Source organism: Phyllobates terribilis, unplaced genomic scaffold (genome assembly GCF_046119375.1).
Source record: "Phyllobates terribilis strain yellow unplaced genomic scaffold, ASM4611937v1 Scaffold_1248__1_contigs__length_344610, whole genome shotgun sequence".
Lineage (NCBI taxonomy): Eukaryota > Metazoa > Chordata > Amphibia > Anura > Dendrobatidae > Phyllobates > Phyllobates terribilis.
In genome coordinates this window covers 273,963-297,500 of record NW_027364008.1, presented here as the reverse complement: position 1 = coordinate 297,500, position 23,538 = coordinate 273,963, and the positions used below count along the sequence as shown (strand labels likewise).

Genomic DNA, 23,538 nt, shown 5'->3' with positions numbered 1-23,538 from the left:
ACACGCGTCAGTTTTTGAATGTTGGCAGCGGTGCAGAAAAGGATGCGTTCCCATACCGGGAGTCGAACCCGGGCCGCCTGGGTGAAAACCAGGAATCCTAACCGCTAGACCATATGGGAGAAGATGTACTGCCAGCTCACTTACAATATGAAAAAAAAGAGGTGTACTGCTTTGCACAAGCAACTTCCACAGATTATTACGTGCATTTTGCCTCGTTAGCGCAGCAGGTAGCGCGTCAGTCTCGTAATCTGAAGGTCATGAGTTCGATTCTCACATGGGGCACTGGTACCGTGTTTCCTTAACTGATTTTGCAACCATCTTGGCTAGAGAGTCACAGCTCTTTTCCATTCAGTAGCAAAATATCACCAATTGATGGAAGGGGAGCTCCAATGACAAACAGGGATAAAGGCTTGTTGAGTCCCTTAACACCCAGGAATTAAAAGTGAGAGATATGAATGGTTTGAGATATGACATCAAATAAGCTTTTGTGCAAATAAATATCCAAAAAACCTGGTGGTCTGCATTTTTGGCTGCAAAGAGCAGTTCCAACCTAAACTGATTCTGTCTGCAAGGCACGTGTTGGCTTTGGAATGTGGACACTAGTCCCCAAAAAAAAGTCTCTCCCATAGCAGGAATCGAACCAGTCAACCAGGAATACTAACTAAGTCTTTCTCCACATGGTGTAAGCAGTACAGTAAACAGCAAGACAGGTGTAAAAAAAAAAAAAAAAAAAAGAGTGTTTTGCTTTGAATACAAAACATCAACATTACAAGAGCTGAAACACGCTACATGGTCAAGGTTTTTGGCACGTCAGTTGAATAATTTGAAGATCATGAGTTTTTTGCTCACACGTGGCATCCTCCTTTTCTCAAGAGATTTTGTCACTAACTCTGAACTTTCCAATTCAGTTCTAAACTGTTTCCGATTAGAAAGAACATGGGAGCCCTAATGACAGACAGGACACATGGCTTGTTGAGTCCCTTGACACTTTTGTGTAAAACTGTGTAGTTGAAAAAGGCTTAAGCTATGAAACAAAAGGAAATCTTTTGCAAAAGTCATAATGCATCGCCAATGTTAAGTATTTTTGTTGCAAAGTGAAAATCTACCAGAAACATTTTTGATTGAAAAACACGTGTCAGTCTTTGAATGGTGGCAGTAGCTAAGATAAAGATGCATTCCCATACCGGGAGTCAAACCCGGGCCACCTGGGTGAGAGCCAGGAATCCTAACCGCTAGACCATATGGGAAAAGATGCACTAATGTCTCAGTGACATTATGAAAAAAAAAAGTTTTCTGCTATGCACAATAAACTTCTGCAGATCTGCAGGTACAGCTTGCCTCGTTAGCGCAGTAGGTAGCACGTCAGTCTCATAATCTGAAGCTCGTCAGTTCGAGCCTCACACGGGGCACTGTTCCCTCCTTTTCTCGAGAGATTTTGTCACCAACTTAGAACTTTTCCATTCAATTCTACAACTTTTTCCATTAGAAAGGAAATGGGAATCCAAATAACTTACCGGACCCATGAGTTGTTGAGTCCCTTGACACTTTAGTGTAAAAAGGGGTGGTTGAGAATGAGTTGAGCTACGAATCCAAATTGAATCTTGTGTGAAGGGTCAGAATGAAGTGCCAAAACGCGGGCGTTCAGCATTTTTGCCTGAAAAAAACAAATCCTACTTGAAATACGTTTGACTAAAAAACACGCGTCAGTTTTTGAATGTTGGCAGCGGTGCAGAAAAGGATGCGTTCCCATACCAGGAGTCGAACCCGGGCCACCTGGGTGAAAACCAGGAATCCTAACCGCTAGACCATATGGGAGAAGATGTACTGCCAGCTCACTTACAATATGAAAAAAAAGAGGTGTACTGCTTTGCACAAGCAACTTCCGCAGATTATTACGTGCATTTTGCCTCGTTAGCGCAGCAGGTTGCGCGTCAGTCTCGTAATCTGAAGGTCATGAGTTCGATTCTCACATGGGGCACTGGTACCGTGTTTCCTTAACTGATTTTGCAACCATCTTGGCTAGAGAGTCACAGCTCTTTTCCATTCAGTAGCAAAATATCACCAATTGATGGAAGGGGAGCTCCAATGACAAACAGGGATAAAGGCTTGTTGAGTCCCTTAACACCCAGGAATTAAAAGTGAGAGATATGAATGGTTTGAGATATGACATCAAATAAGCTTTTGTGCAAATAAATATCCAAAAAACCTGGTGGTCTGCATTTTTGGCTGCAAAGAGCAGTTCCAACCTAAACTGATTCTGTCTGCAAGGCACGTGTTGGCTTTGGAATGTGGACACTAGTCCCCAAAAAAAAGTCTCTCCCATAGCAGGAATCGAACCAGTCAACCAGGAATACTAACTAAGTCTTTCTCCACATGGTGTAAGCAGTACAGTAAACAGCAAGACAGGTGTAAAAAAAAAAAAAAAAAAAAGAGTGTTTTGCTTTGAATACAAAACATCAACATTACAAGAGCTGAAACACGCTACATGGTCAAGGTTTTTGGCACGTCAGTTGAATAATTTGAAGATCATGAGTTTTTTGCTCACACGTGGCATCCTCCTTTTCTCAAGAGATTTTGTCACTAACTCTGAACTTTCCAATTCAGTTCTAAACTGTTTCCGATTAGAAAGAACATGGGAGCCCTAATGACAGACAGGACACATGGCTTGTTGAGTCCCTTGACACTTTTGTGTAAAACTGTGTAGTTGAAAAAGGCTTAAGCTATGAAACAAAAGGAAATCTTTTGCAAAAGTCATAATGCATCGCCAATGTTAAGTATTTTTGTTGCAAAGTGAAAATCTACCAGAAACATTTTTGATTGAAAAACACGTGTCAGTCTTTGAATGGTGGCAGTAGCTAAGATAAAGATGCATTCCCATACCGGGAGTCAAACCCGGGCCACCTGGGTGAGAGCCAGGAATCCTAACCGCTAGACCATATGGGAAAAGATGCACTAATGTCTCAGTGACATTATGAAAAAAAAAAGTTTTCTGCTATGCACAATAAACTTCTGCAGATCTGCAGGTACAGCTTGCCTCGTTAGCGCAGTAGGTAGCACGTCAGTCTCATAATCTGAAGCTCGTGAGTTTGAGCCTCACACGGGGCACTGTTCCCTCCTTTTCTCGAGAGATTTTGTCACCAACTTAGAACTTTTCCATTCAATTCTACAACTTTTTCCATTAGAAAGGAAATGGGAATCCAAATAACTTACCGGACCCATGAGTTGTTGAGTCCCTTGACACTTTAGTGTAAAAAGGGGTGGTTGAGAATGAGTTGAGCTACGAATCCAAATTGAATCTTGTGTGAAGTGTCAGAATGAAGTGCCAAAACGCGGGCGTTCAGCATTTTTGCCTGAAAAAAACAAATCCTACTTGAAATACGTTTGACTAAAAAACACGCGTCAGTTTTTGAATGTTGGCAGCGGTGCAGAAAAGGATGCGTTCCCATACCGGGAGTCGAACCCGGGCCGCCTGGGTGAAAACCAGGAATCCTAACCGCTAGACCATATGGGAGAAGATGTACTGCCAGCTCACTTACAATATGAAAAAAAAGAGGTGTACTGCTTTGCACAAGCAACTTCCGCAGATTATTACGTGCATTTTGCCTCGTTAGCGCAGCAGGTAGCGCGTCAGTCTCGTAATCTGAAGGTCATGAGTTCGATTCTCACATGGGGCACTGGTACCGTGTTTCCTTAACTGATTTTGCAACCATCTTGGCTAGAGAGTCACAGCTCTTTTCCATTCAGTAGCAAAATATCACCAATTGATGGAAGGGGAGCTCCAATGACAAACAGGGATAAAGGCTTGTTGAGTCCCTTAACACCCAGGAATTAAAAGTGAGAGATATGAATGGTTTGAGATATGACATCAAATAAGCTTTTGTGCAAATAAATATCCAAAAAACCTGGTGGTCTGCATTTTTGCCTGCAAAGAGCAGTTCCAACCTAAACTGATTCTGTCTGCAAGGCACGTGTTGGCTTTGGAATGTGGACACTAGTCCCCAAAAAAAAGTCTCTCCCATAGCAGGAATCGAACCAGTCAACCAGGAATACTAACTAAGTCTTTCTCCACATGGTGTAAGCAGTACAGTAAACAGCAAGACAGGTGTAAAAAAAAAAAAAAAAAAAAGAGTGTTTTGCTTTGAATACAAAACATCAACATTACAAGAGCTGAAACACGCTACATGGTCAAGGTTTTTGGCACGTCAGTTGAATAATTTGAAGATCATGAGTTTTTTGCTCACACGTGGCATCCTCCTTTTCTCAAGAGATTTTGTCACTAACTCTGAACTTTCCAATTCAGTTCTAAACTGTTTCCGATTAGAAAGAACATGGGAGCCCTAATGACAGACAGGACACATGGCTTGTTGAGTCCCTTGACACTTTTGTGTAAAACTGTGTAGTTGAAAAAGGCTTAAGCTATGAAACAAAAGGAAATCTTTTGCAAAAGTCATAATGCATCGCCAATGTTAAGTATTTTTGTTGCAAAGTGAAAATCTACCAGAAACATTTTTGATTGAAAAACACGTGTCAGTCTTTGAATGGTGGCAGTAGCTAAGATAAAGATGCATTCCCATACCGGGAGTCAAACCCGGGCCACCTGGGTGAGAGCCAGGAATCCTAACCGCTAGACCATATGGGAAAAGATGCACTAATGTCTCAGTGACATTATGAAAAAAAAAAGTTTTCTGCTATGCACAATAAACTTCTGCAGATCTGCAGGTACAGCTTGCCTCGTTAGCGCAGTAGGTAGCACGTCAGTCTCATAATCTGAAGCTCGTGAGTTCGAGCCTCACACGGGGCACTGTTCCCTCCTTTTCTCGAGAGATTTTGTCACCAACTTAGAACTTTTCCATTCAATTCTACAACTTTTTCCATTAGAAAGGAAATGGGAATCCAAATAACTTACCGGACCCATGAGTTGTTGAGTCCCTTGACACTTTAGTGTAAAAAGGGGTGGTTGAGAATGAGTTGAGCTACGAATCCAAATTGAATCTTGTGTGAAGGGTCAGAATGAAGTGCCAAAACGCGGGCGTTCAGCATTTTTGCCTGAAAAAAACAAATCCTACTTGAAATACGTTTGACTAAAAAACACGCGTCAGTTTTTGAATGTTGGCAGCGGTGCAGAAAAGGATGCGTTCCCATACCGGGAGTCGAACCCAGGCCGCCTGGGTGAAAACCAGGAATCCTAACCGCTAGACCATATGGGAGAAGATGTACTGCCAGCTCACTTACAATATGAAAAAAAAGAGGTGTACTGCTTTGCACAAGCAACTTCCGCAGATTATTACGTGCATTTTGCCTCGTTAGCGCAGCAGGTAGCGCGTCAGTCTCGTAATCTGAAGGTCATGAGTTCGATTCTCACATGGGGCACTGGTACCGTGTTTCCTTAACTGATTTTGCAACCATCTTGGCTAGAGAGTCACAGCTCTTTTCCATTCAGTAGCAAAATATCACCAATTGATGGAAGGGGAGCTCCAATGACAAACAGGGATAAAGGCTTGTTGAGTCCCTTAACACCCAGGAATTAAAAGTGAGAGATATGAATGGTTTGAGATATGACATCAAATAAGCTTTTGTGCAAATAAATATCCAAAAAACCTGGTGGTCTGCATTTTTGGCTGCAAAGAGCAGTTCCAACCTAAACTGATTCTGTCTGCAAGGCACGTGTTGGCTTTGGAATGTGGACACTAGTCCCCAAAAAAAAGTCTCTCCCATAGCAGGAATCGAACCAGTCAACCAGGAATACTAACTAAGTCTTTCTCCACATGGTGTAAGCAGTACAGTAAACAGCAAGACAGGTGTAAAAAAAAAAAAAAAAAAAAGAGTGTTTTGCTTTGAATACAAAACATCAACATTACAAGAGCTGAAACACGCTACATGGTCAAGGTTTTTGGCACGTCAGTTGAATAATTTGAAGATCATGAGTTTTTTGCTCACACGTGGCATCCTCCTTTTCTCAAGAGATTTTGTCACTAACTCTGAACTTTCCAATTCAGTTCTAAACTGTTTCCGATTAGAAAGAACATGGGAGCCCTAATGACAGACAGGACACATGGCTTGTTGAGTCCCTTGACACTTTTGTGTAAAACTGTGTAGTTGAAAAAGGCTTAAGCTATGAAACAAAAGGAAATCTTTTGCAAAAGTCATAATGCATCGCCAATGTTAAGTATTTTTGTTGCAAAGTGAAAATCTACCAGAAACATTTTTGATTGAAAAACACGTGTCAGTCTTTGAATGGTGGCAGTAGCTAAGATAAAGATGCATTCCCATACCGGGAGTCAAACCCGGGCCACCTGGGTGAGAGCCAGGAATCCTAACCGCTAGACCATATGGGAAAAGATGCACTAATGTCTCAGTGACATTATGAAAAAAAAAAGTTTTCTGCTATGCACAATAAACTTCTGCAGATCTGCAGGTACAGCTTGCCTCGTTAGCGCAGTAGGTAGCACGTCAGTCTCATAATCTGAAGCTCGTGAGTTTGAGCCTCACACGGGGCACTGTTCCCTCCTTTTCTCGAGAGATTTTGTCACCAACTTAGAACTTTTCCATTCAATTCTACAACTTTTTCCATTAGAAAGGAAATGGGAATCCAAATAACTTACCGGACCCATGAGTTGTTGAGTCCCTTGACACTTTAGTGTAAAAAGGGGTGGTTGAGAATGAGTTGAGCTACGAATCCAAATTGAATCTTGTGTGAAGTGTCAGAATGAAGTGCCAAAACGCGGGCGTTCAGCATTTTTGCCTGAAAAAAACAAATCCTACTTGAAATACGTTTGACTAAAAAACACGCGTCAGTTTTTGAATGTTGGCAGCGGTGCAGAAAAGGATGCGTTCCCATACCGGGAGTCGAACCCGGGCCGCCTGGGTGAAAACCAGGAATCCTAACCGCTAGACCATATGGGAGAAGATGTACTGCCAGCTCACTTACAATATGAAAAAAAAGAGGTGTACTGCTTTGCACAAGCAACTTCCGCAGATTATTACGTGCATTTTGCCTCGTTAGCGCAGCAGGTAGCGCGTCAGTCTCGTAATCTGAAGGTCATGAGTTCGATTCTCACATGGGGCACTGGTACCGTGTTTCCTTAACTGATTTTGCAACCATCTTGGCTAGAGAGTCACAGCTCTTTTCCATTCAGTAGCAAAATATCACCAATTGATGGAAGGGGAGCTCCAATGACAAACAGGGATAAAGGCTTGTTGAGTCCCTTAACACCCAGGAATTAAAAGTGAGAGATATGAATGGTTTGAGATATGACATCAAATAAGCTTTTGTGCAAATAAATATCCAAAAAACCTGGTGGTCTGCATTTTTGCCTGCAAAGAGCAGTTCCAACCTAAACTGATTCTGTCTGCAAGGCACGTGTTGGCTTTGGAATGTGGACACTAGTCCCCAAAAAAAAGTCTCTCCCATAGCAGGAATCGAACCAGTCAACCAGGAATACTAACTAAGTCTTTCTCCACATGGTGTAAGCAGTACAGTAAACAGCAAGACAGGTGTAAAAAAAAAAAAAAAAAAAAGAGTGTTTTGCTTTGAATACAAAACATCAACATTACAAGAGCTGAAACACGCTACATGGTCAAGGTTTTTGGCACGTCAGTTGAATAATTTGAAGATCATGAGTTTTTTGCTCACACGTGGCATCCTCCTTTTCTCAAGAGATTTTGTCACTAACTCTGAACTTTCCAATTCAGTTCTAAACTGTTTCCGATTAGAAAGAACATGGGAGCCCTAATGACAGACAGGACACATGGCTTGTTGAGTCCCTTGACACTTTTGTGTAAAACTGTGTAGTTGAAAAAGGCTTAAGCTATGAAACAAAAGGAAATCTTTTGCAAAAGTCATAATGCATCGCCAATGTTAAGTATTTTTGTTGCAAAGTGAAAATCTACCAGAAACATTTTTGATTGAAAAACACGTGTCAGTCTTTGAATGGTGGCAGTAGCTAAGATAAAGATGCATTCCCATACCGGGAGTCAAACCCGGGCCACCTGGGTGAGAGCCAGGAATCCTAACCGCTAGACCATATGGGAAAAGATGCACTAATGTCTCAGTGACATTATGAAAAAAAAAAGTTTTCTGCTATGCACAATAAACTTCTGCAGATCTGCAGGTACAGCTTGCCTCGTTAGCGCAGTAGGTAGCACGTCAGTCTCATAATCTGAAGCTCGTGAGTTCGAGCCTCACACGGGGCACTGTTCCCTCCTTTTCTCGAGAGATTTTGTCACCAACTTAGAACTTTTCCATTCAATTCTACAACTTTTTCCATTAGAAAGGAAATGGGAATCCAAATAACTTACCGGACCCATGAGTTGTTGAGTCCCTTGACACTTTAGTGTAAAAAGGGGTGGTTGAGAATGAGTTGAGCTACGAATCCAAATTGAATCTTGTGTGAAGGGTCAGAATGAAGTGCCAAAACGCGGGCGTTCAGCATTTTTGCCTGAAAAAAACAAATCCTACTTGAAATACGTTTGACTAAAAAACACGCGTCAGTTTTTGAATGTTGGCAGCGGTGCAGAAAAGGATGCGTTCCCATACCGGGAGTCGAACCCAGGCCGCCTGGGTGAAAACCAGGAATCCTAACCGCTAGACCATATGGGAGAAGATGTACTGCCAGCTCACTTACAATATGAAAAAAAAGAGGTGTACTGCTTTGCACAAGCAACTTCCGCAGATTATTACGTGCATTTTGCCTCGTTAGCGCAGCAGGTAGCGCGTCAGTCTCGTAATCTGAAGGTCATGAGTTCGATTCTCACATGGGGCACTGGTACCGTGTTTCCTTAACTGATTTTGCAACCATCTTGGCTAGAGAGTCACAGCTCTTTTCCATTCAGTAGCAAAATATCACCAATTGATGGAAGGGGAGCTCCAATGACAAACAGGGATAAAGGCTTGTTGAGTCCCTTAACACCCAGGAATTAAAAGTGAGAGATATGAATGGTTTGAGATATGACATCAAATAAGCTTTTGTGCAAATAAATATCCAAAAAACCTGGTGGTCTGCATTTTTGGCTGCAAAGAGCAGTTCCAACCTAAACTGATTCTGTCTGCAAGGCACGTGTTGGCTTTGGAATGTGGACACTAGTCCCCAAAAAAAAGTCTCTCCCATAGCAGGAATCGAACCAGTCAACCAGGAATACTAACTACGTCTTTCTCCACATGGTGTAAGCAGTACAGTAAACAGCAAGACAGGTGTAAAAAAAAAAAAAAAAAAAAAAAAAAGAGTGTTTTGCTTTGAATACAAAACATCAACATTACAAGAGCTGAAACACGCTACATGGTCAAGGTTTTTGGCACGTCAGTTGAATAATTTGAAGATCATGAGTTTTTTGCTCACACGTGGCATCCTCCTTTTCTCAAGAGATTTTGTCACTAACTCTGAACTTTCCAATTCAGTTCTACACTGTTTCCGATTAGAAAGAACATGGGAGCCCTAATGACAGACAGGACACATGGCTTGTTGAGTCCCTTGACACTTTTGTGTAAAACTGTGTAGTTGAAAAAGGCTTAAGCTATGAAACAAAAGGAAATCTTTTGCAAAAGTCATAATGCATCGCCAATGTTAAGTATTTTTGTTGCAAAGTGAAAATCTACCAGAAACATTTTTGATTGAAAAACACGTGTCAGTCTTTGAATGGTGGCAGTAGCTAAGATAAAGATGCATTCCCATACCGGGAGTCAAACCCGGGCCACCTGGGTGAGAGCCAGGAATCCTAACCGCTAGACCATATGGGAAAAGATGCACTAATGTCTCAGTGACATTATGAAAAAAAAAAGTTTTCTGCTATGCACAATAAACTTCTGCAGATCTGCAGGTACAGCTTGCCTCGTTAGCGCAGTAGGTAGCACGTCAGTCTCATAATCTGAAGCTCGTGAGTTTGAGCCTCACACGGGGCACTGTTCCCTCCTTTTCTCGAGAGATTTTGTCACCAACTTAGAACTTTTCCATTCAATTCTACAACTTTTTCCATTAGAAAGGAAATGGGAATCCAAATAACTTACCGGACCCATGAGTTGTTGAGTCCCTTGACACTTTAGTGTAAAAAGGGGTGGTTGAGAATGAGTTGAGCTACGAATCCAAATTGAATCTTGTGTGAAGGGTCAGAATGAAGTGCCAAAACGCGGGCGTTCAGCATTTTTGCCTGAAAAAAACAAATCCTACTTGAAATACGTTTGACTAAAAAACACGCGTCAGTTTTTGAATGTTGGCAGCGGTGCAGAAAAGGATGCGTTCCCATACCGGGAGTCGAACCCGGGCCGCCTGGTGAAAACCAGGAATCCTAACCACTAGACCATATGGGAGAAGATGTACTGCCAGCTCACTTACAATATGAAAAAAAAGAGGTGTACTGCTTTGCACAAGCAACTTCCGCAGATTATTACGTGCATTTTGCCTCGTTAGCGCAGCAGGTAGCGCGTCAGTCTCGTAATCTGAAGGTCATGAGTTCGATTCTCACATGGGGCACTGGTACCGTGTTTCCTTAACTGATTTTGCAACCATCTTGGCTAGAGAGTCACAGCTCTTTTCCATTCAGTAGCAAAATATCACCAATTGATGGAAGGGAAGCTCCAATGACAAACAGGGATAAAGGCTTGTTGAGTCCCTTAACACCCAGGAATTAAAAGTGAGAGATATGAATGGTTTGAGATATGACATCAAATAAGCTTTTGTGCAAATAAATATCCAAAAAACCTGGTGGTCTGCATTTTTGGCTGCAAAGAGCAGTTCCAACCTAAACTGATTCTGTCTGCAAGGCACGTGTTGGCTTTGGAATGTGGACACTAGTCCCCAAAAAAAAGTCTCTCCCATAGCAGGAATCGAACCAGTCAACCAGGAATACTAACTAAGTCTTTCTCCACATGGTGTAAGCAGTACAGTAAACAGCAAGACAGGTGTAAAAAAAAAAAAAAAAAAAAGAGTGTTTTGCTTTGAATACAAAACATTACAAGAGCTGAAACACGCTACATGGTCAAGGTTTTTGGCACGTCAGTTGAATAATTTGAAGATCATGAGTTTTTTGCTCACACGTGGCATCCTCCTTTTCTCAAGAGATTTTGTCACTAACTCTGAACTTTCCAATTCAGTTCTAAACTGTTTCCGATTAGAAAGAACATGGGAGCCCTAATGACAGACAGGACACATGGCTTGTTGAGTCCCTTGACACTTTTGTGTAAAACTGTGTAGTTGAAAAAGGCTTAAGCTATGAAACAAAAGGAAATCTTTTGCAAAAGTCATAATGCATCGCCAATGTTAAGTATTTTTGTTGCAAAGTGAAAATCTACCAGAAACATTTTTGATTGAAAAACACGTGTCAGTCTTTGAATGGTGGCAGTAGCTAAGATAAAGATGCATTCCCATACCGGGAGTCAAACCCGGGCCACCTGGGTGAGAGCCAGGAATCCTAACCGCTAGACCATATGGGAAAAGATGCACTAATGTCTCAGTGACATTATGAAAAAAAAAAGTTTTCTGCTATGCACAATAAACTTCTGCAGATCTGCAGGTACAGCTTGCCTCGTTAGCGCAGTAGGTAGCACGTCAGTCTCATAATCTGAAGCTCGTGAGTTTGAGCCTCACACGGGGCACTGTTCCCTCCTTTTCTCGAGAGATTTTGTCACCAACTTAGAACTTTTCCATTCAATTCTACAACTTTTTCCATTAGAAAGGAAATGGGAATCCAAATAACTTACCGGACCCATGAGTTGTTGAGTCCCTTGACACTTTAGTGTAAAAAGGGGTGGTTGAGAATGAGTTGAGCTACGAATCCAAATTGAATCTTGTGTGAAGGGTCAGAATGAAGTGCCAAAACGCGGGCGTTCAGCATTTTTGCCTGAAAAAAACAAATCCTACTTGAAATACGTTTGACTAAAAAACACGCGTCAGTTTTTGAATGTTGGCAGCGGTGCAGAAAAGGATGCGTTCCCATACCGGGAGTCGAACCCGGGCCGCCTGGGTGAAAACCAGGAATCCTAACCGCTAGACCATATGGGAGAAGATGTACTGCCAGCTCACTTACAATATGAAAAAAAAGAGGTGTACTGCTTTGCACAAGCAACTTCCGCAGATTATTACGTGCATTTTGCCTCGTTAGCGCAGCAGGTAGCGCGTCAGTCTCGTAATCTGAAGGTCATGAGTTCGATTCTCACATGGGGCACTGGTACCGTGTTTCCTTAACTGATTTTGCAACCATCTTGGCTAGAGAGTCACAGCTCTTTTCCATTCAGTAGCAAAATATCACCAATTGATGGAAGGGGAGCTCCAATGACAAACAGGGATAAAGGCTTGTTGAGTCCCTTAACACCCAGGAATTAAAAGTGAGAGATATGAATGGTTTGAGATATGACATCAAATAAGCTTTTGTGCAAATAAATATCCAAAAAACCTGGTGGTCTGCATTTTTGGCTGCAAAGAGCAGTTCCAACCTAAACTGATTCTGTCTGCAAGGCACGTGTTGGCTTTGGAATGTGGACACTAGTCCCCAAAAAAAAGTCTCTCCCATAGCAGGAATCGAACCAGTCAACCAGGAATACTAACTAAGTCTTTCTCCACATGGTGTAAGCAGTACAGTAAACAGCAAGACAGGTGTAAAAAAAAAAAAAAAAAAAAGAGTGTTTTGCTTTGAATACAAAACATCAACATTACAAGAGCTGAAACACGCTACATGGTCAAGGTTTTTGGCACGTCAGTTGAATAATTTGAAGATCATGAGTTTTTTGCTCACACGTGGCATCCTCCTTTTCTCAAGAGATTTTGTCACTAACTCTGAACTTTCCAATTCAGTTCTAAACTGTTTCCGATTAGAAAGAACATGGGAGCCCTAATGACAGACAGGACACATGGCTTGTTGAGTCCCTTGACACTTTTGTGTAAAACTGTGTAGTTGAAAAAGGCTTAAGCTATGAAACAAAAGGAAATCTTTTGCAAAAGTCATAATGCATCGCCAATGTTAAGTATTTTTGTTGCAAAGTGAAAATCTACCAGAAACATTTTTGATTGAAAAACACGTGTCAGTCTTTGAATGGTGGCAGTAGCTAAGATAAAGATGCATTCCCATACCGGGAGTCAAACCCGGGCCACCTGGGTGAGAGCCAGGAATCCTAACCGCTAGACCATATGGGAAAAGATGCACTAATGTCTCAGTGACATTATGAAAAAAAAAAGTTTTCTGCTATGCACAATAAACTTCTGCAGATCTGCAGGTACAGCTTGCCTCGTTAGCGCAGTAGGTAGCACGTCAGTCTCATAATCTGAAGCTCGTGAGTTCGAGCCTCACACGGGGCACTGTTCCCTCCTTTTCTCGAGAGATTTTGTCACCAACTTAGAACTTTTCCATTCAATTCTACAACTTTTTCCATTAGAAAGGAAATGGGAATCCAAATAACTTACCGGACCCATGAGTTGTTGAGTCCCTTGACACTTTAGTGTAAAAAGGGGTGGTTGAGAATGAGTTGAGCTACGAATCCAAATTGAATCTTGTGTGAAGGGTCAGAATGAAGTGCCAAAACGCGGGCGTTCAGCATTTTTGCCTGAAAAAAACAAATCCTACTTGAAATACGTTTGACTAAAAAACACGCGTCAGTTTTTGAATGTTGGCAGCGGTGCAGAAAAGGATGCGTTCCCATACCGGGAGTCGAACCCAGGCCGCCTGGGTGAAAACCAGGAATCCTAACCGCTAGACCATATGGGAGAAGATGTACTGCCAGCTCACTTACAATATGAAAAAAAAGAGGTGTACTGCTTTGCACAAGCAACTTCCGCAGATTATTACGTGCATTTTGCCTCGTTAGCGCAGCAGGTTGCGCGTCAGTCTCGTAATCTGAAGGTCATGAGTTCGATTCTCACATGGGGCACTGGTACCGTGTTTCCTTAACTGATTTTGCAACCATCTTGGCTAGAGAGTCACAGCTCTTTTCCATTCAGTAGCAAAATATCACCAATTGATGGAAGGGGAGCTCCAATGACAAACAGGGATAAAGGCTTGTTGAGTCCCTTAACACCCAGGAATTAAAAGTGAGAGATATGAATGGTTTGAGATATGACATCAAATAAGCTTTTGTGCAAATAAATATCCAAAAAACCTGGTGGTCTGCATTTTTGGCTGCAAAGAGCAGTTCCAACCTAAACTGATTCTGTCTGCAAGGCACGTGTTGGCTTTGGAATGTGGACACTAGTCCCCAAAAAAAGTCTCTCCCATAGCAGGAATCGAACCAGTCAACCAGGAATACTAACTAAGTCTTTCTCCACATGGTGTAAGCAGTACAGTAAACAGCAAGACAGGTGTAAAAAAAAAAAAAAAAAAAAAGAGTGTTTTGCTTTGAATACAAAACATCAACATTACAAGAGCTGAAACACGCTACATGGTCAAGGTTTTTGGCACGTCAGTTGAATAATTTGAAGATCATGAGTTTTTTGCTCACACGTGGCATCCTCCTTTTCTCAAGAGATTTTGTCACTAACTCTGAACTTTCCAATTCAGTTCTAAACTGTTTCCGATTAGAAAGAACATGGGAGCCCTAATGACAGACAGGACACATGGCTTGTTGAGTCCCTTGACACTTTTGTGTAAAACTGTGTAGTTGAAAAAGGCTTAAGCTATGAAACAAAAGGAAATCTTTTGCAAAAGTCATAATGCATCGCCAATGTTAAGTATTTTTGTTGCAAAGTGAAAATCTACCAGAAACATTTTTGATTGAAAAACACGTGTCAGTCTTTGAATGGTGGCAGTAGCTAAGATAAAGATGCATTCCCATACCGGGAGTCAAACCCGGGCCACCTGGGTGAGAGCCAGGAATCCTAACCGCTAGACCATATGGGAAAAGATGCACTAATGTCTCAGTGACATTATGAAAAAAAAAAGTTTTCTGCTATGCACAATAAACTTCTGCAGATCTGCAGGTACAGCTTGCCTCGTTAGCGCAGTAGGTAGCACGTCAGTCTCATAATCTGAAGCTCGTGAGTTTGAGCCTCACACGGGGCACTGTTCCCTCCTTTTCTCGAGAGATTTTGTCACCAACTTAGAACTTTTCCATTCAATTCTACAACTTTTTCCATTAGAAAGGAAATGGGAATCCAAATAACTTACCGGACCCATGAGTTGTTGAGTCCCTTGACACTTTAGTGTAAAAAGGGGTGGTTGAGAATGAGTTGAGCTACGAATCCAAATTGAATCTTGTGTGAAGGGTCAGAATGAAGTGCCAAAACGCGGGCGTTCAGCATTTTTGCCTGAAAAAAACAAATCCTACTTGAAATACGTTTGACTAAAAAACACGCGTCAGTTTTTGAATGTTGGCAGCGGTGCAGAAAAGGATGCGTTCCCATACCGGGAGTCGAACCCGGGCCGCCTGGGTGAAAACCAGGAATCCTAACCGCTAGACCATATGGGAGAAGATGTACTGCCAGCTCACTTACAATATGAAAAAAAAGAGGTGTACTGCTTTGCACAAGCAACTTCCGCAGATTATTACGTGCATTTTGCCTCGTTAGCGCAGCAGGTAGCGCGTCAGTCTCGTAATCTGAAGGTCATGAGTTCGATTCTCACATGGGGCACTGGTACCGTGTTTCCTTAACTGATTTTGCAACCATCTTGGCTAGAGAGTCACAGCTCTTTTCCATTCAGTAGCAAAATATCACCAATTGATGGAAGGGGAGCTCCAATGACAAACAGGGATAAAGGCTTGTTGAGTCCCTTAACACCCAGGAATTAAAAGTGAGAGATATGAATGGTTTGAGATATGACATCAAATAAGCTTTTGTGCAAATAAATATCCAAAAAACCTGGTGGTCTGCATTTTTGGCTGCAAAGAGCAGTTCCAACCTAAACTGATTCTGTCTGCATGGCACGTGTTGGCTTTGGAATGTGGACACTAGTCCCCAAAAAAAAGTCTCTCCCATAGCAGGAATCGAACCAGTCAACCAGGAATACTAACTAAGTCTTTCTCCACATGGTGTAAGCAGTACAGTAAACAGCAAGACAGGTGTAAAAAAAAAAAAAAAAAAAAGAGTGTTTTGCTTTGAATACAAAACATCAACATTGCAAGAGCTGAAACACGCTACATGGTCAAGGTTTTTGGCACGTCAGTTGAATAATTTGAAGATCATGAGTTTTTTGCTCACACGTGGCATCCTCCTTTTCTCAAGAGATTTTGTCACTAACTCTGAACTTTCCAATTCAGTTCTAAACTGTTTCCGATTAGAAAGAACATGGGAGCCCTAATGACAGACAGGACACATGGCTTGTTGAGTCCCTTGACACTTTTGTGTAAAACTGTGTAGTTGAAAAAGGCTTAAGCTATGAAACAAAAGGAAATCTTTTGCAAAAGTCATAATGCATCGCCAATGTTAAGTATTTTTGTTGCAAAGTGAAAATCTACCAGAAACATTTTTGATTGAAAAACACGTGTCAGTCTTTGAATGGTGGCAGTAGCTAAGATAAAGATGCATTCCCATACCGGGAGTCAAACCCGGGCCACCTGGGTGAGAGCCAGGAATCCTAACCGCTAGACCATATGGGAAAAGATGCACTAATGTCTCAGTGACATTATGAAAAAAAAAAGTTTTCTGCTATGCACAATAAACTTCTGCAGATCTGCAGGTACAGCTTGCCTCGTTAGCGCAGTAGGTAGCACGTCAGTCTCATAATCTGAAGCTCGTGAGTTCGAGCCTCACACGGGGCACTGTTCCCTCCTTTTCTCGAGAGATTTTGTCACCAACTTAGAACTTTTCCATTCAATTCTACAACTTTTTCCATTAGAAAGGAAATGGGAATCCAAATAACTTACCGGACCCATGAGTTGTTGAGTCCCTTGACACTTTAGTGTAAAAAGGGGTGGTTGAGAATGAGTTGAGCTACGAATCCAAATTGAATCTTGTGTGAAGGGTCAGAATGAAGTGCCAAAACGCGGGCGTTCAGCATTTTTGCCTGAAAAAAACAAATCCTACTTGAAATACGTTTGACTAAAAAACACGCGTCAGTTTTTGAATGTTGGCAGCGGTGCAGAAAAGGATGCGTTCCCATACCGGGAGTCGAACCCGGGCCACCTGGGTGAAAACCAGGAATCCTAACCGCTAGACCATATGGGAGAAGATGTACTGCCAGCTCACTTACAATATGAAAAAAAAGAGGTGTACTGCTTTGCACAAGCAACTTCCGCAGATTATTACGTGCATTTTGCCTCGTTAGCGCAGCAGGTAGCGCGTCAGTCTCGTAATCTGAAGGTCATGAGTTCGATTCTCACATGGGGCACTGGTACCGTGTTTCCTTAACTGATTTTGCAACCATCTTGGCTAGAGAGTCACAGCTCTTTTCCATTCAGTAGCAAAATATCACCAATTGATGGAAGGGGAGCTCCAATGACAAACAGGGATAAAGGCTTGTTGAGTCCCTTAACACCCAGGAATTAAAAGTGAGAGATATGAATGGTTTGAGATATGACATCAAATAAGCTTTTGTGCAAATAAATATCCAAAAAACCTGGTGGTCTGCATTTTTGGCTGCAAAGAGCAGTTCCAACCTAAACTGATTCTGTCTGCAAGGCACGTGTTGGCTTTGGAATGTGGACACTAGTCCCCAAAAAAAAGTCTCTCCCATAGCAGGAATCGAACCAGTCAACCAGGAATACTAACTAAGTCTTTCTCCACATGGTGTAAGCAGTACAGTAAACAGCAAGACAGGTGTAAAAAAAAAAAAAAAAAAAAGAGTGTTTTGCTTTGAATACAAAACATCAACATTACAAGAGCTGAAACACGCTACATGGTCAAGGTTTTTGGCACGTCAGTTGAATAATTTGAAGATCATGAGTTTTTTGCTCACACGTGGCATCCTCCTTTTCTCAAGAGATTTTGTCACTAACTCTGAACTTTCCAATTCAGTTCTAAACTGTTTCCGATTAGAAAGAACATGGGAGCCCTAATGACAGACAGGACACATGGCTTGTTGAGTCCCTTGACACTTTTGTGTAAAACTGTGTAGTTGAAAAAGGCTTAAGCTATGAAACAAAAGGAAATCTTTTGCAAAAGTCATAATGCATCGCCAATGTTAAGTATTTTTGTTGCAAAGTGAAAATCTACCAGAAACATTTTTGATTGAAAAACACGTGTCAGTCTTTGAATGGTGGCAGTAGCTAAGATAAAGATGCATTCCCATACCGGGAGTCAAAGCCGGGCCACCTGGGTGAGAGCCAGGAATCCTAACCGCTAGACCATATGGGAAAAGATGCACTAATGTCTCAGTGACATTATGAAAAAAAAAAGTTTTCTGCTATGCACAATAAACTTCTGCAGATCTGCACGTACAGCTTGCCTCGTTAGCGCAGTAGGTAGCACGTCAGTCTCATAATCTGAAGCTCGTGAGTTTGAGCCTCACACGGGGCACTGTTCCCTCCTTTTCTCGAGAGATTTTGTCACCAACTTAGAACTTTTCCATTCAATTCTACAACTTTTTCCATTAGAAAGGAAATGGGAATCCAAATAACTTACCGGACCCATGAGTTGTTGAGTCCCTTGACACTTTAGTGTAAAAAGGGGTGGTTGAGAATGAGTTGAGCTACGAATCCAAATTGAATCTTGTGTGAAGGGTCAGAATGAAGTGCCAAAACGCGGGCGTTCAGCATTTTTGCCTGAAAAAAACAAATCCTACTTGAAATACGTTTGACTAAAAAACACGCGTCAGTTTTTGAATGTTGGCAGCGGTGCAGAAAAGGATGCGTTCCCATACCGGGAGTCGAACCCGGGCCGCCTGGGTGAAAACCAGGAATCCTAACCGCTAGACCATATGGGAGAAGATGTACTGCCAGCTCACTTACAATATGAAAAAAAAGAGGTGTACTGCTTTGCACAAGCAACTTCCGCAGATTATTACGTGCATTTTGCCTCGTTAGCGCAGCAGGTAGCGCGTCAGTCTCGTAATCTGAAGGTCATGAGTTCGATTCTCACATGGGGCACTGGTACCGTGTTTCCTTAACTGATTTTGCAACCATCTTGGCTAGAGAGTCACAGCTCTTTTCCATTCAGTAGCAAAATATCACCAATTGATGGAAGGGGAGCTCCAATGACAAACAGGGATAAAGGCTTGTTGAGTCCCTTAACACCCAGGAATTAAAAGTGAGAGATATGAATGGTTTGAGATATGACATCAAATAAGCTTTTGTGCAAATAAATATCCAAAAAACCTGGTGGTCTGCATTTTTGGCTGCAAAGAGCAGTTCCAACCTAAACTGATTCTGTCTGCAAGGCACGTGTTGGCTTTGGAATGTGGACACTAGTCCCCAAAAAAAAGTCTCTCCCATAGCAGGAATCGAACCAGTCAACCAGGAATACTAACTAAGTCTTTCTCCACATGGTGTAAGCAGTACAGTAAACAGCAAGACAGGTGTAAAAAAAAAAAAAAAAAAGAGTGTTTTGCTTTGAATACAAAACATCAACATTACAAGAGCTGAAACACGCTACATGGTCAAGGTTTTTGGCACGTCAGTTGAATAATTTGAAGATCATGAGTTTTTTGCTCACACGTGGCATCCTCCTTTTCTCAAGAGATTTTGTCACTAACTCTGAACTTTCCAATTCAGTTCTAAACTGTTTCCGATTAGAAAGAACATGGGAGCCCTAATGACAGACAGGACACATGGCTTGTTGAGTCCCTTGACACTTTTGTGTAAAACTGTGTAGTTGAAAAAGGCTTAAGCTATGAAACAAAAGGAAATCTTTTGCAAAAGTCATAATGCATCGCCAATGTTAAGTATTTTTGTTGCAAAGTGAAAATCTACCAGAAACATTTTTGATTGAAAAACACGTGTCAGTCTTTGAATGGTGGCAGTAGCTAAGATAAAGATGCATTCCCATACCGGGAGTCAAACCCGGGCCACCTGGGTGAGAGCCAGGAATCCTAACCGCTAGACCATATGGGAAAAGATGCACTAATGTCTCAGTGACATTATGAAAAAAAAAAGTTTTCTGCTATGCACAATAAACTTCTGCAGATCTGCAGGTACAGCTTGCCTCGTTAGCGCAGTAGGTAGCACGTCAGTCTCATAATCTGAAGCTCGTGAGTTCGAGCCTCACACGGGGCACTGTTCCCTCCTTTTCTCGAGAGATTTTGTCACCAACTTAGAACTTTTCCATTCAATTCTACAACTTTTTCCATTAGAAAGGAAATGGGAATCCAAATAACTTACCGGACCCATGAGTTGTTGAGTCCCTTGACACTTTAGTGTAAAAAGGGGTGGTTGAGAATGAGTTGAGCTACGAATCCAAATTGAATCTTGTGTGAAGGGTCAGAATGAAGTGCCAAAACGCGGGCGTTCAGCATTTTTGCCTGAAAAAAACAAATCCTACTTGAAATACGTTTGACTAAAAAACACGCGTCAGTTTTTGAATGTTGGCAGCGGTGCAGAAAAGGATGCGTTCCCATACCGGGAGTCGAACCCGGGCCGCCTGGGTGAAAACCAGGAATCCTAACCGCTAGACCATATGGGAGAAGATGTACTGCCAGCTCACTTACAATATGAAAAAAAAGAGGTGTACTGCTTTGCACAAGCAACTTCCACAGATTATTACGTGCATTTTGCCTCGTTAGCGCAGCAGGTAGCGCGTCAGTCTCGTAATCTGAAGGTCATGAGTTCGATTCTCACATGGGGCACTGGTACCGTGTTTCCTTAACTGATTTTGCAACCATCTTGGCTAGAGAGTCACAGCTCTTTTCCATTCAGTAGCAAAATATCACCAATTGATGGAAGGGGAGCTCCAATGACAAACAGGGATAAAGGCTTGTTGAGTCCCTTAACACCCAGGAATTAAAAGTGAGAGATATGAATGGTTTGAGATATGACATCAAATAAGCTTTTGTGCAAATAAATATCCAAAAAACCTGGTGGTCTGCATTTTTGGCTGCAAAGAGCAGTTCCAACCTAAACTGATTCTGTCTGCAAGGCACGTGTTGGCTTTGGAATGTGGACACTAGTCCCCAAAAAAAAGTCTCTCCCATAGCAGGAATCGAACCAGTCAACCAGGAATACTAACTAAGTCTTTCTCCACATGGTGTAAGCAGTACAGTAAACAGCAAGACAGGTGTAAAAAAAAAAAAAAAAAAAGAGTGTTTTGCTTTGAATACAAAACATCAACATTACAAGAGCTGAAACACGCTACATGGTCAAGGTTTTTGGCACGTCAGTTGAATAATTTGAAGATCATGAGTTTTTTGCTCACACGTGGCATCCTCCTTTTCTCAAGAGATTTTGTCACTAACTCTGAACTTTCCAATTCAGTTCTAAACTGTTTCCGATTAGAAAGAACATGGGAGCCCTAATGACAGACAGGACACATGGCTTGTTGAGTCCCTTGACACTTTTGTGTAAAACTGTGTAGTTGAAAAAGGCTTAAGCTATGAAACAAAAGGAAATCTTTTGCAAAAGTCATAATGCATCGCCAATGTTAAGTATTTTTGTTGCAAAGTGAAAATCTACCAGAAACATTTTTGATTGAAAAACACGTGTCAGTCTTTGAATGGTGGCAGTAGCTAAGATAAAGATGCATTCCCATACCGGGAGTCAAACCCGGGCCACCTGGGTGAGAGCCAGGAGTCCTAACCGCTAGACCATATGGGAAAAGATGCACTAATGTCTCAGTGACATTATGAAAAAAAAAAGTTTTCTGCTATGCACAATAAACTTCTGCAGATCTGCAGGTACAGCTTGCCTCGTTAGCGCAGTAGGTAGCACGTCAGTCTCATAATCTGAAGCTCGTGAGTTCGAGCCTCACACGGGGCACTGTTCCCTCCTTTTCTCGAGAGATTTTGTCACCAACTTAGAACTTTTCCATTCAATTCTACAACTTTTTCCATTAGAAAGGAAATGGGAATCCAAATAACTTACCGGACCCATGAGTTGTTGAGTCCCTTGACACTTTAGTGTAAAAAGGGGTGGTTGAGAATGAGTTGAGCTACGAATCCAAATTGAATCTTGTGTGAAGGGTCAGAATGAAGTGCCAAAACGCGGGCGTTCAGCATTTTTGCCTGAAAAAAACAAATCCTACTTGAAATACGTTTGACTAAAAAACACGCGTCAGTTTTTGAATGTTGGCAGCGGTGCAGAAAAGGATGCGTTCCCATACCGGGAGTCGAACCCGGGCCGCCTGGGTGAAAACCAGGAATCCTAACCGCTAGACCATATGGGAGAAGATGTACTGCCAGCTCACTTACAATATGAAAAAAAAGAGGTGTACTGCTTTGCACAAGCAACTTCCGCAGATTATTACGTGCATTTTGCCTCGTTAGCGCAGCAGGTAGCGCGTCAGTCTCGTAATCTGAAGGTCATGAGTTCGATTCTCACATGGGGCACTGGTACCGTGTTTCCTTAACTGATTTTGCAACCATCTTGGCTAGAGAGTCACAGCTCTTTTCCATTCAGTAGCAAAATATCACCAATTGATGGAAGGGGAGCTCCAATGACAAACAGGGATAAAGGCTTGTTGAGTCCCTTAACACCCAGGAATTAAAAGTGAGAGATATGAATGGTTTGAGATATGACATCAAATAAGCTTTTGTGCAAATAAATATCCAAAAAACCTGGTGGTCTGCATTTTTGGCTGCAAAGAGCAGTTCCAACCTAAACTGATTCTGTCTGCAAGGCACGTGTTGGCTTTGGAATGTGGACACTAGTCCCCAAAAAAAAGTCTCTCCCATAGCAGGAATCGAACCAGTCAACCAGGAATACTAACTAAGTCTTTCTCCACATGGTGTAAGCAGTACAGTAAACAGCAAGACAGGTGTAAAAAAAAAAAAAAAAAAAGAGTGTTTTGCTTTGAATACAAAACATCAACATTACAAGAGCTGAAACACGCTACATGGTCAAGGTTTTTGGCACGTCAGTTGAATAATTTGAAGATCATGAGTTTTTTGCTCACACGTGGCATCCTCCTTTTCTCAAGAGATTTTGTCACTAACTCTGAACTTTCCAATTCAGTTCTAAACTGTTTCCGATTAGAAAGAACATGGTAGCCCTAATGACAGACAGGACACATGGCTTGTTGAGTCCCTTGACACTTTTGTGTAAAACTGTGTAGTTGAAAAAGGCTTAAGCTATGAAACAAAAGGAAATCTTTTGCAAAAGTCATAATGCATCGCCAATGTTAAGTATTTTTGTTGCAAAGTGAAAATCTACCAGAAACATTTTTGATTGAAAAACACGTGTCAGTCTTTGAATGGTGGCAGTAGCTAAGATAAAGATGCATTCCCATACCGGGAGTCAAACCCGGGCCACCTGGGTGAGAGCCAGGAATCCTAACCGCTAGACCATATGGGAAAAGATGCACTAATGTCTCAGTGACATTATGAAAAAAAAAAGTTTTCTGCTATGCACAATAAACTTCTGCAGATCTGCAGGTACAGCTTGCCTCGTTAGCGCAGTAGGTAGCACGTCAGTCTCATAATCTGAAGCTCGTGAGTTCGAGCCTCACACGGGGCACTGTTCCCTCCTTTTCTCGAGAGATTTTGTCACCAACTTAGAACTTTTCCATTCAATTCTACAACTTTTTCCATTAGAAAGGAAAT

The 23,538-nt window shown here is 41.9% G+C and overlaps 13 non-coding genes across 13 annotated transcripts; all 13 read right to left on the bottom strand.

Annotated features, from left to right (window-relative positions):
* Positions 1-47: 47 nt before the first annotated feature.
* Positions 48-119, bottom strand: TRNAE-UUC (transfer RNA glutamic acid (anticodon UUC)). The gene has a single exon. It is a non-coding gene; the product is annotated as a tRNA-Glu (tRNA).
* A 1,624-nt stretch (positions 120-1,743) lies between these two features.
* Positions 1,744-1,815, bottom strand: TRNAE-UUC (transfer RNA glutamic acid (anticodon UUC)). The gene has a single exon. It is a non-coding gene; the product is annotated as a tRNA-Glu (tRNA).
* A 1,624-nt stretch (positions 1,816-3,439) lies between these two features.
* Positions 3,440-3,511, bottom strand: TRNAE-UUC (transfer RNA glutamic acid (anticodon UUC)). The gene has a single exon. It is a non-coding gene; the product is annotated as a tRNA-Glu (tRNA).
* Positions 3,512-5,135: 1,624 nt separating this feature from the next.
* Positions 5,136-5,207, bottom strand: TRNAE-UUC (transfer RNA glutamic acid (anticodon UUC)). Its single transcript has one exon. It is a non-coding gene; the product is annotated as a tRNA-Glu (tRNA).
* A 1,624-nt stretch (positions 5,208-6,831) lies between these two features.
* Positions 6,832-6,903, bottom strand: TRNAE-UUC (transfer RNA glutamic acid (anticodon UUC)). The gene has a single exon. It is a non-coding gene; the product is annotated as a tRNA-Glu (tRNA).
* A 1,624-nt stretch (positions 6,904-8,527) lies between these two features.
* TRNAE-UUC (transfer RNA glutamic acid (anticodon UUC)) lies at positions 8,528-8,599 on the bottom strand. The gene has a single exon. It is a non-coding gene; the product is annotated as a tRNA-Glu (tRNA).
* A 3,319-nt stretch (positions 8,600-11,918) lies between these two features.
* Positions 11,919-11,990, bottom strand: TRNAE-UUC (transfer RNA glutamic acid (anticodon UUC)). The gene has a single exon. It is a non-coding gene; the product is annotated as a tRNA-Glu (tRNA).
* Positions 11,991-13,614: 1,624 nt separating this feature from the next.
* TRNAE-UUC (transfer RNA glutamic acid (anticodon UUC)) lies at positions 13,615-13,686 on the bottom strand. Its single transcript has one exon. It is a non-coding gene; the product is annotated as a tRNA-Glu (tRNA).
* Positions 13,687-15,310: 1,624 nt separating this feature from the next.
* On the bottom strand, positions 15,311-15,382 carry TRNAE-UUC (transfer RNA glutamic acid (anticodon UUC)). Its single transcript has one exon. It is a non-coding gene; the product is annotated as a tRNA-Glu (tRNA).
* A 1,624-nt stretch (positions 15,383-17,006) lies between these two features.
* Positions 17,007-17,078, bottom strand: TRNAE-UUC (transfer RNA glutamic acid (anticodon UUC)). Its single transcript has one exon. It is a non-coding gene; the product is annotated as a tRNA-Glu (tRNA).
* Positions 17,079-18,702: 1,624 nt separating this feature from the next.
* TRNAE-UUC (transfer RNA glutamic acid (anticodon UUC)) lies at positions 18,703-18,774 on the bottom strand. Its single transcript has one exon. It is a non-coding gene; the product is annotated as a tRNA-Glu (tRNA).
* Positions 18,775-20,396: 1,622 nt separating this feature from the next.
* On the bottom strand, positions 20,397-20,468 carry TRNAE-UUC (transfer RNA glutamic acid (anticodon UUC)). The gene has a single exon. It is a non-coding gene; the product is annotated as a tRNA-Glu (tRNA).
* A 1,623-nt stretch (positions 20,469-22,091) lies between these two features.
* Positions 22,092-22,163, bottom strand: TRNAE-UUC (transfer RNA glutamic acid (anticodon UUC)). The gene has a single exon. It is a non-coding gene; the product is annotated as a tRNA-Glu (tRNA).
* Positions 22,164-23,538: the final 1,375 nt, after the last annotated feature.